This window comes from Neomonachus schauinslandi, chromosome 2, assembly GCF_002201575.2.
Source record: "Neomonachus schauinslandi chromosome 2, ASM220157v2, whole genome shotgun sequence".
Classification (NCBI taxonomy): Eukaryota; Metazoa; Chordata; class Mammalia; order Carnivora; family Phocidae; genus Neomonachus; species Neomonachus schauinslandi.
In genome coordinates this window covers 194,526,049-194,547,238 of record NC_058404.1, presented here as the reverse complement: position 1 = coordinate 194,547,238, position 21,190 = coordinate 194,526,049, and positions in this window count along the sequence as shown.

Sequence of the window (21,190 nt, the reverse complement as noted above, 5' to 3'; positions counted from 1 at the left end):
AATGCTTCCAACTGCAACCTCTTACCCAGTTCAAAAGCTGCCTCCACAATTTTAGGTATTTGTTACAGCAGCACCCCACTTTCAGTACCAATTACTGTCTTGGGTCATCTCAGGCTTCTGTGACAAATACCATAGCTCACAGTACTGAAGGGTGGGAAGTCTGAGATTGGGGTGCCAGCAAATTCAGTGTCTGATGAGAGCTCTCTTCCTGGTTTGCACATGGTCACCTTCTCTTCTCATGTGTATCATCACATGGATGAAAGAGAGAAATCATCTCTCTTGTCTCTTCTTATAAGGGCTCCACCCTCACGACGACCTAATCACCTCCTAAAGGCCCCACCTCCAAATACCATCACACTGGGGTTAGGGCCTGAATATATGAATTAGTCAGTCCATAGCAGAAGAATTAAAAGAAGTGACTGATCTCCACAGTTGGGTTGATATTTATTGTTCTCTAAAAAGGTTTCTTCCTGTACACACACTTACATATACATGTACATACATATTAATATTTAAATATATCTAGTTATATATTTTTCTTATATTTATTATTTATTTATTTATTTTATTTTTTACCAAATGTGATTGTTGATATTATGAGCTATGGTAGTATTGGCAAACTTTGAGATCTATGGGAAATTATTTATCTCATGTGAACATCAAGATTTTACTCTATTAAATAAGCTATTTTCTGACACTCTTTTTTTGCCAGATTTGCTTGCACATCCATGAGTTGACTATATTTAAAACAGCCACCAGAGATATCATTGCTGTATCCCAAATTCAATAATTTTTAATTCTTCCAAAAGAATATCTGATACTCACAGTAACTCAAGGAAGCAAGAAGTGGAGATCTTTTCTCGTCTGTTGTATACACAAAGAAATAAAGTCACATAAAGATAAAGTGGGCTAGGGTCTTTGGAGGCAGTGATGTTTACTGTCTTGTTCACTTCTCATCCCTCCAGCTAGTACTGCTGTATAATAACTGCTTGATTACTAAATAACTAATTTAGTGATTAAATTAATTGTGGAAGATACATCATCCTTTACTGTCACAACTGCTTCTATAGTTTTTGGTCTCTAAACCTACAACCCTGTGCTAAGTGCACATAGGAACATCCAATAATGTGTTGCTTTGGTCACAAGCAAACATTGCATGAATACTATTATTTAAAGATTTTGAAAGTGCTTAAAAAGTATCAGAATCATTATCATTATAAAAATAAGAAGTTTATCTGATGTTTTCAAAATTTTCATATGGCTTTGAGTCATTTATAAGTTACATATGGGAGGAAGGTAATGGGGACCCATAGTGTTTTGGTCCTTGTGGCCCCTGAGGCTCTTACTCTTGCCATCTCTCTATGTTCTTTCTTCATCAGCTCCTGCTTCCTTTACCCTTTGAATTGGAGTGTTTGGGCTCTTTTTGCCATCAAAGGACTTAATCTGGACTCTTGTGATGCCTACCAAGAGAAGCTTTCATAGCCTGGAAAATCTCTGTAAGAACCACCACTAGCAAGCTACCCCTAAGATACCCACTCAGAAACCCAGAAGCTAGATATAGTTTGGTCTCAAGTAAGAGGCAGACCCTTACCCCAGAAGTGTTTATTTTTCTTTTAATAAATTAGTGAAGCAACACAGACATTACAGAAATGCTGAGGGCCCTCTCCCAAAGCACCAGCAGGATGAGGTTAGAGAAGCCAGGAGGATCCCCTGGTGAATCTGGGCAAAGTCTGAGACAGCCCTGGGATTTCTCAACTCCGAGCTCAGAACTCAACAACTCACCATGAGGCCTTCCCAATGAACTTTGTCCCAATGAGGGTGGGCATTACAGGAAAAGATAATGACCAGTCTTAGCTCCTCCTGTGGCCTGGGAAAGATAGGTGTGTGAGCTGCTGTCTACCCAAGGTTGCAAGGACAACGAGCCCCTGAGCTAGATGGTCTTAGAATAGACTCACAGAATCCAAGGGATAAAATGGAAAAATGAACCATTTCTATGTTCTCTTTCACTGGTGTTCTTTTATCCACTGCTAAATGACTTCTGTGATGGGATCTTACGACTTTCTAATGTTACAATTATTAAATCAAATCATTTTAATTGCTAGATATACGTACTAAAATATACCCTAAGTGACTTTGCATTATTCATTGTTTTGCTCTGTGGAGGCAAAATAAATGGGAACTTTTCTCTACTTTCTATAAGAAGTCTTCAAATATTTGAAGGTAGGAGGCTTACAGCCATAATTCTTCTTCTATCTGGGCTAAACAACTCCATTCCTCTTCCTACCCCAGCCTGGTTTCTACCTTCACTGAAATTTCTCACCATGGCTACCAATGAACTTAAAAATAATGAATCCTGTGAACAGATTTCAGTTCCTACCTTACTGAACTCTTCGGATGCATCTAACAGGCATAATTGCTTTCTCCTTGGAATATTTCTCTTGACACATTTTTCCCAGTTTGCCAGCCTCACCCCATGGCATGTATTCTCAGTCACCCTTCTGCATTGGTCTTCTGTGCTTTAACTACCCACTAAGTGTTGACATTCCTTGGGCTCTTGTCTTTGCCTTCTTATCAGTGTAGGAACGAACTCTCAGTGAATGTATCCACACCTGTGACTCAACTCTCATCTAAACATTAATAATAACCAAATTACACTTCCTGTTTGAGCATCACATGACTATATTCAACTTCACCAAAAAACACCCCATTGGGATCTCAAACTCATTAAGTGCAAAACTATGATAATTGCATTCCTCACAAGAAAGTTCCTCCTCTTCTGTGTTCTTGCTTTCCTCGTCCTGTGCTCCCAAACTTAATAAATTGCCCTGCCATCTATCTCCTCAATGACACAGTGAAAAAACCTACAAGTTATCTTTGGCCTAAGTCATTTATCTGCAATTTTCCAACAAATGAGGATTGAAGATGGAATTTAAATCCAAGGCTCCTGCCTTCTTGATGTGAAACCAAATGGTTTTTCTTCATATATTTATTTTTGTATACCTATCTTGTAATTTATCTTTACTCAGGTAAATATATGCAAATACAACTTCTCAGAAAACATTAACTATTATGTGCTGAAATTAATTTCAATGACAGAATATATACTTCCAGGGCATCTGGGTGTTGCAGTCGGTTAGGTGGCCGGCTCTTGATTTCAGCTTAGGTCATGATCTCAGGGTCCTGGGATTGAGCCCCACAATGGGCTCCACACTCAGTAAGGAGTCTGCTTGAGATTCTTTCTCTCCCTCTTCCTCTGCCACCCCCTGTTTGCACACTCTCTCTCTCTCTTTAAAATAAATAAATATATCTTAAATATATATTTTTTTCCATTCTATTTCATATCATCCTCATATGAATACAGAACTTTGATACATCCTACAGTTGCTTATGAAGTTTATTTCTGTCAAGGAGAAGTGAGGCAATAAGGCAAAGTTCACAGCTGAGACCAGGCACACTTTGCCAACAGTTAACTTCAACAAGGAGAACTTTGACACTTGCAATAGGGGGAAACCTTTCCATGAATTGCTGCTTTATTAAAACCTTGCCCAGCAGATGCAGTTTAAGTGGAAAGGGAATTTCTGCTTCTGTATATAAGACTGTGGGGTCAGATGTCAACCAGGGTCTTCTCAAGCTGGACTGGAAGAACTTGCCTCTTCTATGTCAGCCTCCATATTTTAACTGATGACAAATACTTAAGAATTAAATACTTCTATTAAGGAAGGCATGATGCCTTGCACAGCCTGCATGCCTAAGTGTTGCCATGGATGTGAACTTCAGTGTTTCCACACCATTTCTAAATATTTGCCGAGAACCATTTCCTGCTTCAAAAATTACAAAAGTCCAACTCGGAGATTAGATATTTTAGGGCCAGTCAATTATTTCAGAAGAATTGTACTTTGTTGAAATCAACACTCAAATATGCTCCAGCAACATTGGGGTTTGGCAAGCTTGCCTAATCTAGGAAGTTCAAAATAAAGTCTGCATGATCCATCCTTAGAGTTCTCAGCTCGGGTCGGACAGCACAGTGGGCTGTTACATAGGAGGCCATTCTCTTGAAAGCAAGTGGTGGAAATTGGGCATGAAATCCTCTATTCAGGAGAATACAACTTGGTATTATCCTAAAATGTGCATGATTAGGTGAACACATTCAGATAGAATAACATTTCCTCCCCAATCCACCCTCTTAACCTTCGGTCGCCTTTCAAATGATTTCATTATTCAGATTATAAAATTTAACTTACTTGCTTGCTCTTGCTGCCAAAAGTTTTCAGACTGTTGCTGGGATCTGGTAGATATTCTGAGGATGAATCGTCCAGTGTCTTACTTTTCCATGCAATATCAAATATATTCACTGCGCAGAAGAAAATAGTAGCCACAATTTATTAAATGTCTGCCATGTGCCATATTCTATATGAAGCTCTTTGTTGACCTTATCTTTTTAAATTTTTATAAGCACTCTATGAGGCAGAAATTATTTTAAATATGTGTATATTCTGCCTTAATCCTAAAAGAATTCAAGACAAAGAAGATGACAGTAAACTTATTCTCTCAAAGAGTAGTTTAAATCTCAGAGTACTTAGGTAACGTTCTAAGAGGCATAGAGCTAAGGAGCGGCAGAATTGGGGGTTATACTCCAATTGGCCTAATTCCAAGGGTTATACAGTGCCCACCACACCTTTAATAGGCACTATAATGACTAGCAAAGTGACTGGTGGACCACAGTAGAACTGAGTGAGGCAGGGAAAAGCACAAGACGGGAGAAGCAGCTGTTAGATGGAAAAATGCAGAACCAGGAGTGAGCAAAACTTTAAAAAAAAAAAAATCTATGGCATTTAATACCTCACAATGAGAGGACTATAGGCATTTTGGATGGATAGTTATTTCTTAAGCAGCACTATTCCCACATTGCAGGATGGTGCCAATACTCTCTCCAGATACTTAATGTCAGCAGCATTCCTATCACTGAGACAAACAAAAACACCCTCTGTGTTTCCAAATGCCCTTTAAGGGGGCAGTGCTGCTCCCAATTAAGAACCACTGCTTAGAGGAAGGGGGAACTATAATCTTAATAATTATAGATATTAATATTCTCATTTTTCCAGAAGTGGAAATTCTAAATTCTAGTTCATACCTTTGGAATAGGTGCTAAATGTTATATTTTAACCCAATAATACCACTGTCATAATTGCCTTGATATTTCTTTTCTTGCAAAGATCATAATCTTGTACCTAAAGAGACATTTTGTAGACACATATGCAGATCATTCATTTCCCAAAACAGGATATGGGTCTTCTACAATCTCCAGAGTGTTCTTCTTATGATAGATACTTGAATAATCTGCTTAACTTAATTTTCTACTTAATTGATTAAAGACAAGATCCTAATAAAGGCAATCCAACTCTTTTTTTTTTAATTTCAGTGTAGTTAACAGTGTTATATTAGTTTCATGTGTACTATATAATGATTCAACACTTCATACATCACCCAGCGCTCATCACGACAAGTGCAGTCCTTAATCCCCATCACCTATGTCAGCACACCCCATCCCCCTCCCTTCTGGTAACTATCAGTTTGTTCTCTATAGTTAAGAGTCTGTTTCTTGGTTTGTCTCTCTTCCTCTCCTTTTCCTTCCCTTTGCTGATTTGTTTTGTTTCTTAAATTCTACCTATGAATGAAATCATATGGTATTTGTCTTTCTCTGACTTTCATTTAGCATTATACTCTCTAGCTCCAACCATGTCATTGCAAATGGCATGATTTCATTGTTTTTATGGCTTAATAATATTCCATTGTGTATATACACCACACCTTCTTTAGCCATTCATCTATCAATGGACACTTGGGCTGCTTCCATAATTTGGCTATTGTAAATAATGCTGCAATAAACATAGGGGTGCATTTATCTCTTTGAATTAGTGTTTTTGTATTTTGGGGGGGGGATAAATACCCAGTGGTGAGATTACTGGGTCATAGGGTAGTTCTATTTTTAACTTTCTGAGGAAACTCCATACTGTTTTCAACAGTGACTGCACCAGAAGGCAAAACAACTTTTGATCCATTTCTGCTTGGGAGTCTGAATAGGAAAGACTTCATGAAGTAAGTGGTAGTCTTGTGAACACTAATTCAATATGCAATATTAAGTTAATATTTATTTAAGATTTAAAGGGTGTTCATAGATAGGAAAAGACATGGTGATTGAGAACATAGCAAAGTCTATGACATGGGAAAACATTCAAAATATGATCACACTTAGCAAGACCAAAGGATTCAGGTTATTTCCAAGTAGGAGAGTAACTTAGGGTTTCTGCAGAGCATCTGGGTTACATTGAACAATGGCAGACATCTTTCTCTAATCAGTGTAACCCCCACATTTGTCCATTTTTGCCTTGTCCATGAGTAGCAGAAAATGACTCTGTCCTAGCTCTAAAATCTCTACTATAGCATGTTTCTAGTGAGCATCAAGAAAGCATGAACTTCCAGTGAACACATCACAAAAACACTAAATCAAAACGCAGACCTCTCAGAGTGAGCCAGGCTTCATTAATGCAAGGAAAGGAATGCTTATAGCCTCTCTATGATATTTAGTACAAACTACAAGCATATAATCTGCCATCCAACTTTAACTCAGGCCTCCATTAACACCCAGGCCCTGATTCCCAGACTTCTCTATGCATCCCTTCATTGATAAAGTCCTCTTTTTTTCTCTCAACTAGCTAGCCTATATCCACCTGTTACCACTAAACACATGCTTTGCAATTCTCTGCCCCACTTTTCCCCTGAAATCAAACTTCCACGATGGAAAGCAGATTCCAGGGTCATCTTCTCTTTGACTTCCAACTGGGTACAGCAATTGGGAGGAAAGGTCCCAAATGCAGAAAAACAGGATTAGTGGAGAGAGTGCTGGAGCATTTATCTCCCACCCCCTCCCTGCTGCCTCCCTGACTTGCTGATGTGGTTCTGGCAGTGGCTGTATTCCTCCTGGACCACGGTTCCCATAGACATTTTTTCCTTTATGGTCTGGCACTTAGTGGGCTTTTTAACACTGTTTCCTCTGCTTGGATCTTCAGACCCAGGGGTAGTAATGACTGCCCACAATTACCAGTCTCTGGGTGCCTTATTTTTCCTTGTTGATTCCCCTGAGCCCTGCCTACAGCTTGATAAATTTTTCCCCTTTATTAAAGTCTCCAAAATTGAACCAGAGGAGTGGTTTTGTTGGGACTCTAACCAATATGCCCTCCCTCCATTGCTATCCATCATACCTTGGAACTCCCCACCTGTGATCAGCAAGCTCCTCTTGATCCTTGGCCTCTTCACAAAATGTTCACTCTCCCATCTTGCCTAGAAACCTAGCTGAGACTCTTTGCAAGTTCACTCTCCCTATAGCTCTGCAAGTGGAGGATTTGTTATCTCACACCCCTTGTGGCTTGGGAGCAGCACTGTCTCATCATTACAGTTTTCTGGCCATTATCCATTACACACACACCAAAAGCAAAGGAACCCCTATAGTTTAAAAGGGTCATGCCATCCCGTTTTATCTTCATCTTTACTGATTTGTTGCTGTCATCCCCTGACCTCCAAACCACTTCTCCTCATTCATTTAAGTCTTTAGCTGTTAATTCATCCTTCCACTATTACTCTTGTCTTATAGTGACATCAGCATTTATTCATTCAGCCAACAGATATTTTTGGAGTACCTATTAATCTTGTAGTTACTAAAGATACAGTGTTGAGTAAGACAGAAGAAGCTCCTACTCTCACATACTAATATGTGGGGACAAAGGAGGAAATCTATGTGAATTAATCATTTAAACCTTAGCCTAACCAGCGTCACAGATGACTATTGAATGGGGTCCCAGGAATTGTGCAAGAGAATAGCCCTGTTTGCCCTTTACTCCTTATTTTCCTTATCTCTAAAGACTTCTCTTTCAAACTGACTTTACTTACTCACTCCCATGTGTTGCGCTCACATTATCATCACTAGAACCTGTGTTGCCTACAAAATCTCAAATTTAAATATAGAATTTTCTGATCTTCACCTTCCATTCCAGGGCTCGCTTTCTTTAGTGACCCTCTTACAAGTTGTTTAGACTCACTATACTCCCAGGCTGTTGGTACCACTTTTTTCTCACTGTTCCTGAGGATTTTTTTCCCCTATCTTTAGGACAAATGGGAGAGCTGAACTGAGACTGCACATTAAGCCAGAGATTCTCAAGGAAACTGAGTGGTCCCAGCTTACCGGGGCTGAAAACACAACATCTTCTTTTTGCCACCAGTCCAAAAACGGTATTGCTTTGTGATGTGGTTAGTCTCTGGGCAACCCCTTTTCAACTAAGCAACTCCATCCCTACAGAACCAAAGCCTTGCAATAATAGGGCCCTGTTTAAATTCTTAAAGTTGTTTTTGTACTCTTCTTTGGACCCCAACTAAAACACAAAAGGCTAGTAACATTGAAAAGATGTCTAACTCAATAATATCAAGGGGAAATCGAAATAAAGACAACATATCAACCAAATTGACAATAAATAAAAAGCTTCTGCACAGCAAAGGAAATAATCAACAAAATTAAAAAGCAATCTATGGAATGGGAGCAGATATTTGCAAATGACATATCTGATAAAGGATCGGTATCCAAAATATATAAAGAACTTATAAAACTCAACACTCAAAAAATAAATAATCCAATTAAAAATGGGCAGAAAATATGAGTAGACATTTTTTCAAAGAAGACACTCAGATGGACAAGAAACACATGAAAAGATGCTCAGCATTACTCATCATCAAGGAAATGCAAATCAAAACTACAAAGAGATATCACCTCACACCAGTCAGAATGGCTAAAATCAACAACACAAGAAACAACAGATGTTGATGAGGATGTGGAGAAAGTGGAACACTCTTGAATTATTGCAGTGACTCTGGAAAGCAGTATGGAGGTTTCTCAAAAAGTTTAAAATAGAACTATCCTGTGATCTAGCAATTGCACTACTAGGTATTTCCCCAAAGAATATAAAATACTAATCCAAAAGGATACATGCACTCCAATGTTTATAACATCATTATCTACCAAATTATGCAAACAGCCCAAGTGTCCATCAACTGATGAATGGATAAAGAAGAGGTGGTATATATTTACATACAATGGAATATTACTCAGCCATAAAAAAGAATGAAATCTTGCCACTTGAAACAACATGGATGGAGCTAGAGAGTATTATGCTAAGCAAAATAAGTCAGTTAGAGAAAGACAAAGGCCGTATGATTTCATTCATATGTGGAATTCAAGAAACAAAACAAACAAGCAAAGAAAAAGAGAAAGAAAGAGAAAAAGAAACCACGAGAGAGACTCTTAACTATAGAGAACAAACTGATGGTTACCAGAGGGGAGGTTGGTGGAGGATGGAAGAAATAGGTGATGGGGATTAAGGAGTGCACTTGTTGTGGTAAGCACCAGCTTATTGTATGGAGTGTTGAATCACCATATTGTACATCTGAAACTAATAATAAACGGTATGTTAACTAGCTAGAATTTAAATAAAAACTAAAAAAAAGAGAAAAACACCTATATCTTAAAGAAAAAAGTAGTTGACATGGTTATAGAGTTAAGAAACACTTATACATTTCTACTGGGAATGTAAATCAAAATAACAAATTGAAATTGAAAACAACTTATATTACCTTTACATTAGTGGACATTTACATATCTAGCACTTGTAATTCCTAATAATTAGAGAAACTCTTGCCCTTTATACTCTTCTGCAAAGTCTTGTACAAACTTAACATATTTTTTAAATGTTAGGAATAATCAGAAAGAAAGAAAGAACCCCAAATGACCATTAACAATGTTATGGATTATAAATTATGAAATATAAATATATATGATAAATCATGAAATATATATATAATGGAAAAACCTACCTTAGAGAGCTTTAGTGGCTATTATGTATGTATGTATTATGTATGTATTTATTTATTTATTTTTGGAGAGCGCACGTATGCGCATGCACATGCTGAGAGTGAACAGGCAGGAGGGGCAGAGGAAGAGGGAGAGAGAGAATCTTAAACATGCTTCACGCCCAGCAAGGAGTGTGACCCCGGGCTCAGTCTTACGACCCTGAGATCATGACCTGGGCCAAAAGCAACAGTCTCATGCTTAACTGACTGAGCCACCTGAGTACCCCTTTAGTGGTTATTATTTAACTATTCTATGCCTCAGTATCTTCATTGGAAGAATGAGGAGCTGACCCTGCATAGCTCATGAGGACTTTGTGAGGATAAAATCAAGTAATTTAACGGAGATACTATTTTAACAAAAAATAGTATCTCCTCTTATTATATTATCAATATAAATAATGATATTCTCACACAAAAGTTAATTTATAGAAAGCATGGTGCAGAGACTGCTATGTATAGTGTGGACATGACAGAGTTTTTCTGAGACGGCCCTACTGTGTGAGAAGGAACACTCATTCATGTGGTCAACATCTCAGATAAGCTACCCAAAAGACATTAACAAGACTTTTTATTGCACGATCATGACCTTTGCCAAAGAATGTCCAAAATGCAAGCAGAGTAGCCAGAAGGAAATAGTCTTGTGGTCAGAAATAAAGTTTAAACAGAAATAAATTATGTGACATTAATGAAGTCCAATCTCTACCTCCAAAAAGCTGGACATTAGCTTAGTCTCACTGTATCTTAATTTCCAAGTCTACAATAACAGCTTAAAAAACTGGTCTCTGCGATCAAACTACCAGAGATTTGGTCTTGAATCCATTGCTGACCAACTATCTGACTTGACTCAGTAAACTCTCTAGGTCTCAGTGTTCTTGTTTTTAAAATAAGGATACTATACATAAAATGGTCAAGAAGATTACATGAAATAATGTTTATAAAAGGCTTCACCCAGTAGCAGGCACGTTCGAAGTGCTCAATGAATGTTTTGACTGTCATTTCTCAGTCTCTATCATGGCATCTATTTAAATCCTGAGGGTCACTTCCCATTTATCTTTATGACTCAACATCCCCCCGAATCCAATACACAGAGTGTGTTCAAAGGGTATTTCTTGATTTGCATTCTTATTGATCACAGAGAACCCAATTAGGTCTTTAGCGTCCATGTGAAGTTTATTTGGAAAACGCTTTGGGGTTAATTGGTGCTGTGCTCTTGCTAAAACATGGCTTCCTTGGTAGCAAGAGGGGAAAAGTCTATATTTTAAAAGGTTTCATGGACTGCCAAGAAGTGTTATAAAACAATATTTTGATGAGTTATACAGTAAATGAATCAGAAACATATGAGCTTAATTTCCCTGAAAATACATGTGGGTTTAAAAATGAAAGGAAAGGAATCTTGGCACACTTTGCTATGCCAAACCCAAAATGTTAGAAAAACATTTTAATATGTTAGGATGCACAAATCCTAAATGCAGCTCAATTTGCTCATCCTTCAGTGGTCTGCTCCCAGTGTACCTGTTGAGTCTGGTCTGCCATAGTCATAATGAGGAAAACCTAAAAAAGAAAAAAAAAAAAAAGCATATTGGCATAAGACAGAAAACCAAGAGTTCCAAGTCTAGACCTGGCCCTGCTACTGGCTAGCTGTGGGACTCTAGATTAATCACTTAGCTTTCCTGGACCTCAGCTCAGGAAAATAGTCCATGACTTGCAGACCTTACAGTGTTGTTAGAAGCTGTTAGAATGGCAGTTTAAGAATGTGTTAAGCCCCGAATTGTAGGGACCACGCAAAAAAGTGAGATGGTGTCCTCAGGGTGGGACAAGTGTCTAGATGATCCCAGATCAACGGGTCAGAGTAAAACAGGCATGAACAAGATGAACACACGGCTTGCTACAGATAACTCTTCAGCAAAATTAAGCGAGCATCCATGGTGAATTATCTGAACCACTCATGCTCACCTCCTTAATCCCCTTGCATCTCCAGCCTTTTACCGCACCTGCAGAGCAAAACCCCACCATCCAGGTGGCTGGATACCTTAAACATAAGGTCCTCAACATAATTTGGACCCACGGGGATCTTTTTCAACTCTTCTCCTTCCATTATTTCCATTCTATTTTCAGCTCTTCTCTTTTCCATTATGCTAACTCCAGACTCATCAGTGAATTCAAATCCTCTACTAAAACTACCATACTCTTATTTGCAGCAAATTTGGGGTCAGGAGACATTAATGAATCAACATTACTCTCAAGTCTCTATTTAATCTTGTCCATACCCATCTGTATTAGCTAACTATTGCTGTGCAACGTAGTATCCCATAACTTAGTCACTTAAAAGAGCATGTATTATCCCATAGAGTTGCAGAGGAGTGGGAATTCAGGAACATCTTAGCTAGGTGATACTGGCTCAGGATCTATCACAGTTTTGCACTCAAGTTGTCAACAGGGACTATAGTTGGGTGAAGTGTTGAAGTGGGGAGGACCTACTTCCAAGCTCTTACACGGTGGTTAGCAAGTCTCAGTTCTTCATTGGGCCAGAGGCCTCTATTTTTCATTGCATGGGCTTCTCCATAGGTTTCCTGACATGTTCTCAGGACATGGTAGTTGGTTTTCCCCAAAACAAGTGACCAGAGAAGAAGAGAGTATGCCTAAGACAGAAGCCAATCTTTCATAAACTAACCATGAAGGTCACATACCATCAGTTTTCCCACATGCTATTGGCCACACAGATCAACCCTGGTGTAATGTGGATGGAGGACAACACTAGGGTGCAAGTATCAAGAAGTGATCATCATCAGGGCCACTTCAGAGGTGGTTTCCACGCCCCCTGCACTCTCATCTCAGTAATTTCTTCAGCCACCGTACTCAACCGAGATCTTCCCATCACATCCTACCTCCCTCTGGGCTGCTGTTCTCTGTCACTCTCCCGGTGCTCCACCTACCCTTGAAAGTGTTCTCTCCCTCTCTATGGATTCTCCATTTCCAGCCATAGTATATACTTACTTGATCAGCTACAGAAAAATCCTTTGGGACCTCAGGATATTACTACACCTAAGATTCCTTTTTGTTGGTTTGTTTGTTTTAAGAGAATAAGCTTAACCAACACTTTTGCTAGTTTTAAGGGTTATGTCATTTGTTGAGGCAAAGAACTCTGCCACCCTGTTCACAAGTGATTGAAGCAGTAAGTGAACTAAGCATTTCTGGGTAGGGGCTAGACAAGACCAATGTCAGCCCTATCTGAAATGACTTGGTGCCAATGTCGTCCCAAGGGCCTCCATATTGGACAGTAGCAAACCTGTGCAATCAAATCAATTGTTGTGCAAAATGTAAGTATCAAATAAATAGAGAAATCAAGTCACTTTGATGCAGGCTATGGACCAAATAATGGAAACATGATACGTCAGTTCCTCATATTTCTCCTACTTTAGGAACCCAGAGTATCTAAAGAGCTAAAAAGATAACATCCCTTGTTTCTCTCATATTCTAATGATTTCTTATAATTAGTATCCCATTATCAAAGGGAACCTATGCAAACTTAAAGTGCCTGATTTTCCCATTCCAATAAATAAAAAGTGCTAATCGTTTTTCCTGTTGTAGCATTCCAACCATACCTCTACTACTTTCTTCTTTAGTCAAGGTGAACTAAAGAAACTCTGTATTTCTGCCTCTGGACGTAGACTACCCCCTTCCAACCCTTCTCTGTGTAGAAATATCCTATGACTCAAGAGTGTCCAAATCTTCTCTACTTACTCATACCCTATTAGTTTTGTTACTGAATTACTTACAATGATGTGTCCATGCAACACAGGATGAGGGGCATGCTACAGAAAAAACACACCATAATGACTTAGCCAGATACAGTTTTTAATTTTTGCACAAAAATTTTCTGCTTGACCATCCTTGAGTGCAGCTTTCATCCTCATGCTTGCTATTGCAAAAGATTGTAACTGACTGTTTCCATTCCAACATTGCATCAGTGTCCCAGGCAGGAATAAGAAAGGCAAGAAGTGAAAGGTATGGGGCATCTGTGTCTACTCTCTTTAAAGAGTTCTCTTGGAAACTTCGCTTAATGACCTTAGTTACATTTCATGGACCAGAACTCCTTGCCATCACTACTGATGACCAGTCCCAGCCACCTACAAAGGAGATTAGGACATATATTTTTTTGAGCTGGGAACATTACCTCTCTGAACAAAATCAAGGCTCATTTGGTACATATGAAAGAGAAAAATGGATATTGAGGAATTGCCCCCACAGTTTCCACTTCAAATAATGCAGAGCAAGACAGGCATCATGGTAACTTGTATCATGTCAATTTACCTAAGCAGCAACCGAGTATTCCAGAATCTCCTTTCCTGTAAGGGTCTGGGTCATAAAGGACATTCTGAATCTGATTACAAGTAAGAGTGATACCGCAGCCATATTCTTTTTATGCCCAAGTGGTCTGTACAAGGCACCAGGAGCCATCGTGGTCATGCATGTTGCTGATCTGCTAGCTTGTCTCATGACTATGAGGCACAAGTGGGTACACAGCTCCTCTTCCCTAACTTCCTGTGGAGTTTGTCCCCAGCACCAAACACAGAAAGAAAGGCATACATCAATGTTTGACCAGCTTACAGAATTACATTAGGTCAAGTCCTTGTTATAAAGTTCATATTCTGTATCATTCTTAAAGGTTCTATTTATCTAATCCAATAATGGCTGATTAAAAAAAAAAATCCTCCGTTTGGTAGATGAAGAAACTGATAATTATCTGATGACTTCCAACATTGAAGCAGGTGGAAAGCTTCCTACTCATAGTAGAAAACATCATCTGATAACTGATCAGCATGGAGAAGAACAAAGTGCCATGGGTACCAAAGTCAGAGAGTCATTGTATTATATCCCAAATATGCAATTTTCTGGGGGTTTGACCTTGGGCAATGCAACCTCTTGAAGACCTGGTTTTCTTATTTGTAGGACAAAGCTAATTATACACCTATCTTTCAGAATTTTTGTTAGGTTTATGAATAATATATGTAAAAAGCCCAGCACGGTGTTTAATAAAGAGCAAATGTTTCAATCAATGATGGCTATTAATGCAGAGTTTCCATTACACCAATGGAGAGTAAAAAAAAATATTTTTTTAGTGTTGTAACAGAAGGAGCCACATATCGTAAATGCAGGAAACTGCCAATGAAGTGTATTAGATAATAAAAAACATTGTCTAATGTTTGATAATTTAAGACAGAAATGTTCCCTTCTCTCTCTCTCTCTCCCACCTGCCACTATCCCACTGCCATCCCAGTGTGGGGATTTAACAAGTAAATCGCATCTTTTCCAGTGCCATTTAACTGACTTAAAGATACTAAAAAAAATGTTTTAATCAATTAATAAACAGACAAATATCTAAGTAGAAAAATGAACAAAGAGCATTAGTGAAAAATTGTCAAAAGAATGAACAGTAATGACAGAATCACATATTAAAATATATTCATCCCGAGCAGAAAACACACAAGATGAGCCTGGAACACCTTGCAGTGCCTGAGTAAGGAAATGCTCGAACAAGAAAAGGAAAAAGAGAGTTGCAATGATAAGGATGTGTCAAAGTAATACAGGAACCACCAAAAGTGCTCCTAGAGGCCAAAGCTGGAACAATCTGAGCAACAAAATAAAGTAGTAATGGACTATATCCCAACATATTAAATAAATATTCATGAGGTCATACTGATATAAAAAAATGAATGGATGATAGATAGATGATTGGTAGATAGATGATAGATAGATAGATAAATAGATAGATAGATGATAGACAGATGATAGACAGATAGATGATAGATAAATGTAGAATAGAACAATCTCTCATGCAGAAAAATTCCAAATAATTTATGTAGTTAACTGCCCTAAAGAAGGTGAAGGATAACTTTGCTCATTAAGTGCAGGCTACACACAGTGATTTTTTCCAATGAATGCAGTATGGAAATGGAGAACAAAAGAGAACTTTCTAGTGCAGAAACCTGACAAATGCTACTTCAGGTGGTCAACGTCAACAACAGCACTTGTAAGTCATTCGATAGAATGTACCCTGGAGGGGCGCCTGGGTGGCTCAGTCGGTTAACCGGCTGCCTTCGGCTCAGGTCATGATCCCAGGGTCCTGGGATCGAGCCCCACATTGGGGTCCCTGCTCAGTGGAGAGTCTGCTTCTCCCCCTGCCTGCCGCTCCCCCTGCTTGTGCTCTCTATTTCTCTGTCAAATAAATAAATAAAATCTTAAAAAAAAAAAAAAAAAAGAATGTACCCTGGATATAATGTGACAGAAATGGCATTTCACTTCTGTTAATTTCCACATAACCTGAAGTATCATCATGAAAAAAATCTCAAGCAAACCCCAATAGAGGAATATTCTACAAATACCTGACCAGTACTCCTCAGAACTGTCAACGTCATCAAAAACTAAGAAAGTATGAGAAACTGTCACAGCCAAGAAGAAGCTACGGAGGCTATGTAATATAGTACCGTGGTAGGATTCTGGAAAGAAAAAGAACATTAAATCAAAACTAGGGAAATCCGAATAAAGTATGTACTTCAGTAATAATAATGTATCAATAGTAGTTCATTGATTATAACAAACATATCACATGAATGTCATATACTAATAATAGGGGAAAAGGTATATAGGAACTCTCTACTACCTTCACAATTTTTCTGTAAATCTAAAACTGTTCTTTAAAAAAAAACATGTTCTAAAGAGATGCTCATTCTCATTTTAAGAAATGAATAACTTGCAAAAGTTACAATTTTTCACATATTTTACTGGCAAGGTTTATTTTTAAAGTAGAGAAATTCAGGGTCGACATGAAAACAGGTACTCACATTCTGGAAGTATAAATTCATACAACTTTTCTAGAAAGCAATTTGTGTTATGAAACAGTTAAAAGTGGAAAACACTTTGATTTAGCAATCTCATTTCTAAAATGCATTCCTATGATGCTTACTTTCTGCGTAAGTGAGCAATTGTACGAGGATGCTTCTTGAAGCCAAGTGCTCACCAATATGAAACTAGTTAAGTAAATAGTGCTGCATCTATATGTTCAATATTATCCAGCCACTAAAATTATGCCCTTGGGAGCATTATGCTCATATCACAGTTTTAATTAAAAATTTGCAGTATGGGCCTACTTCTGTAAGTGTAGTACAATACACACACACACACACACACACACACACCTATATATGCATATAGATGTTAAAATATTAGCAGCAGTGGGCACCTGGGTGGCTCAGATGGTTAAGCGTCTGCCTTCGGCTCAGGTCATGATCCCTGGGGCCTGGGATTGAGCCCGGCGTCAGGCTCCCTGCTCAGCGGAAAGCCTGCTTCTCCCTCTCCCCCTCCCCCTGCTTGTGTTCCCTCTCTCGCTGTGTCTCTCTCTGTCAAATAAATAAATAAAATCTTTTTAAAAAAAAATTAGCAGCAGTTAATGGAGAATGTGGTATATAGAGCTATTATCATCTTTATATTTTTATGTTTCTTATTGATGTTTATAAAGTATTATAAATCTATTCTATGTGCTAAAGTCATATGATATTTGTTTTTAATTTTTAGACACCTAAGGAGTATCTTACCTTGGTGAATGAGTCAGTAACCATAAACCCCTTTTTTCCCCCAAGTTGATGTCCAGGGAAAGAGGTTCTCAACACCTAACCCCACTTTCTTAGTGTAGCTTTTTTGATCTTAACCAGCTAGGGGCGTGGGGGAGGGCTGGCAATGTGAACAAAAGGAAACTGAAGTCTTAAGTGGTTCAACAACTTAACCAAGGTCATGCTATTAGCAAGAAGCCTCAGCAGTATGCATGTATTGATCTGTTTCATTCCAGAACCAGTTTTGCAACAACCTAACATTGTTCTGGAAACAGACAGAAATTGTTCAAATCTTGACCCTGCCATGTCTTAGCTGTGTCGATATCGAGCCATTTAAATAATTTCCCAGATAGTTTCATTTATCATCTGTAAAGCTGAGGTAACTACACCCAGTTTGCAAAATTATGGCAGAAAAGGATGATCCTGCCAAAGTAAGTGCTTAATAAATATTTCTTGGATGAATAGATGAGTGAATGTCGGGACAATAAACATTAGCTAAACAGAGTATGATGACCATTTTTGTCAATGTACTAGTGGAGTAAGAGGTTCCTAATTATAAAACATCCTTCACAGGGATGATTCATCATAAGATATAGAACTGTATACATTTTACTCACCACTAAGTGGTTCTTTATCACTTTGATCTCCCTCAGAAATGTTCATTCTTTCTCAAATGCATACTATAAACTCTTTTAAAAGGTGTTTATTTTTAATATGGAAAAAAATACTACTTCTTTACTTGTGCAAATGATAAATATATTAATTACATAGGTAGTTAAAACTAATATATTAAATTGTATTAAAAGCATTTTGTTAATTTCATAACTGGACTATAATGCATTAATAAGGATGTTTTGACATTAAGAATCTGTCAATATATTATCTAGAAAGATATTATAAAATATCTGGAAAATTTCTATAAAATCTAGAAAATTTAGAAAAACTTGAAAGTGAAGCTATAGTCCAAACATTGATGCCTCTCATCAGCTGATTGAAATTGATAACTATTAAGAAATATCTCAGCATCAAGATTGTTTTCCCCAATTTTTTGCCAGTATCTGTCAATTACATGATGGCAGCATGAATACACATATGAAGGTTGACCTTCATCAGTTTTTTTTAAAAATATGAGAGAATATAAATTTTATTTGACAATTGCTTCTAAAGATATATTTCTTAAAAATAAATAAAATCCAGTTTGTTTTCTGTATTTAAGAGTCTGGTTTTTTTGTTTGTCTCTTTTTTTTTTTCTATGTTTGATCGTTTGTTCTGTTTCTTAAATTCTATTATGTGATGTATAATATTGTATAATGCATATAATTCTACAATATATATACATATAATATGATGTATAATATTGTATAATGTATATAATTGTATAATATATACATATAAACATATAATTTATTATATATAAATATAAATTTTGTAAAGTAATATAACATAAAATATTGTATAATACATAAAAGTGTATCATATAATATAAAGATACATAAATAAATAAAATCCACACTATAATGCAGTAACCCCCATAAAATAAATAAAAATAGAAAGACACTAAAATAAATAAATAAATAAGTCCCTCTTTTGAAAAGGAACCCAAAGCTGAGAGACAAGATACTGAATTAAAACTCCTTAGCATTTAAACTTGCCTAGGTGAAGAATTTCCACAGGCCTGATAGGGATGAGCTCAAGCTCTGTGGTAGGAACCAGTGCTGTGGGTTTATCGGCAACAACGATGGTTAAAATCCAGGACCTTTATGACCTGCTCAGTGGTGGGTTTACATTGAAACTGTTATAAATTATTACAGAGGTGAAGCCAAGCCAAACAGTCCAACATAAATATATCTGCAGACGCACTGGCTACTATATATTCTAAACACTGTCAGTAAATGAATAAACAGAGGTTTCTAAATCATTTAAGAAAATATATTTACTCATGAAATCAATAATTTTTATTTTTTAGCTTGAACTCCTTCATTTAAAAAAAAAGACCTATTATATCAAATATTTTGGAATCTGTAAATCTCATGGACTCCCAGGCGGCTGCTTTCCTGCATAATGGCCAGAACTTCATGCGTCTCTGAGTGATGTGTGAATGCTTTTCAGTTTGGATACTTGACTAATCACTACCTGTTGAAATTGTTCCACTGCATTACACAAATTAAATATTTGAGCCCCATAATTTCGGCAGACTGACTCTGCATCTGTATAAAGGGACAAAGAAGTATAACATGACAGTCTGATTTTCCTGGGGTTTTGGGGAAAGCAGCAAGACTGCTGGCTTGTCCCTATGGGTGAATCATAGCCAACCAGAGGAGACAAAATTTTGTGGTCTGCTTTTATTTGCCTAGTCATATAACTCAGGGCTTTAAGTCTGCACATTGTTGACCAAAACATTAATTGTGGCAAAATAGTTTGTGTCGGCACCGACAGAGTAAAACCAGAGTAACCCACATGTACGACCATGACTGAGTTTAAACAAGGGGGAAAAAAGCTCCAAACCTCTGAAGTTAAAGTCATTGAGAGGTGTGCTGTTCAAAACAGCTTCAATAGAAATGAGGGACTTTTTTTTTTTTTTTTTTTTTTGGTCGGGGGAGCAAGGTTGGGGAGCTGCCTGTGGAAATAGTAGGGATTGGAAGTCAAAGCCTTTCTGGTTAATATTTCTTTCTCTCTGTGCTCCAGTATTAATCAATGTAATTGTCTTTCTCTGTCATCTGAATTTCCTTATCTATTAAACAGAGCCAACTTGTGATAATCTGCAGCCCACTTTTCCTAAGAGTAATTTGCCTTCACTTTTCCCTTTAGTGATAGGTGGTATCTATGAAATTTTGATGTAATCAATGGAAGTTGGACACAGGGGAGTAAAGCAAACCCGAAAATGTCAAACTGGATGTCATAGGATATGAAAGGTTTCCAAGGAGAATATGAAAGGAGACCTCCTAAAACAAACACATTTGAGTTTAGGATGCAAGTCTCAGGGTGAGAATGAAACTTAATGCTTGTTTTTTTGTTTTTTTGTTTTTTTTTTTCTGCTCTATCCTAAGAATGTCTACTTTGGAGTTAAGCTGGAGACAAAACATGCCCTATTCCCAATGCCTTCGTTCCATATTATCCAGGTCGACTCCCAGACATCAGTGCAGTAGTCTAAGTTCCTATGAGTGAGACAAGACTTTATCTTCTCTTAAACAGCCCCAGCACTCCATAAGGTGAAACTATTTGCCGGGGCTCCAGCAACAGTAACATTTGATATTGGAAGGTTCTAAGAACTCCTGATTGATGGGAATCAGCTTCCAGATCTCTAAATGCCATGCATTGCAATGGGCCAGGAGAGGCTTTATTTGTTTGTCTTTGGCAGAAAGTTCTTTAATTATTATAGGAGAACCACCTTTCCTGGATTTACAGTAGTAATTAATGTCTATCCCACCTCTGTGTCTTTAGAACAAGCTTAGTGTATTAGTTTCCTAGGGCTGCCAGAACAAAATACCACAAAGTGGGTGGCTCAAACAACACAGCTCTTCCATGCCTCTCTTCTATCTCTGGTGACGACAGGCAATTTTTACACAGTAAAGCACTTCAATCTCTACCTCTGCTGTCACGTGCTTCTCCCTGTTTGTCTCTCCCGTCTTTTA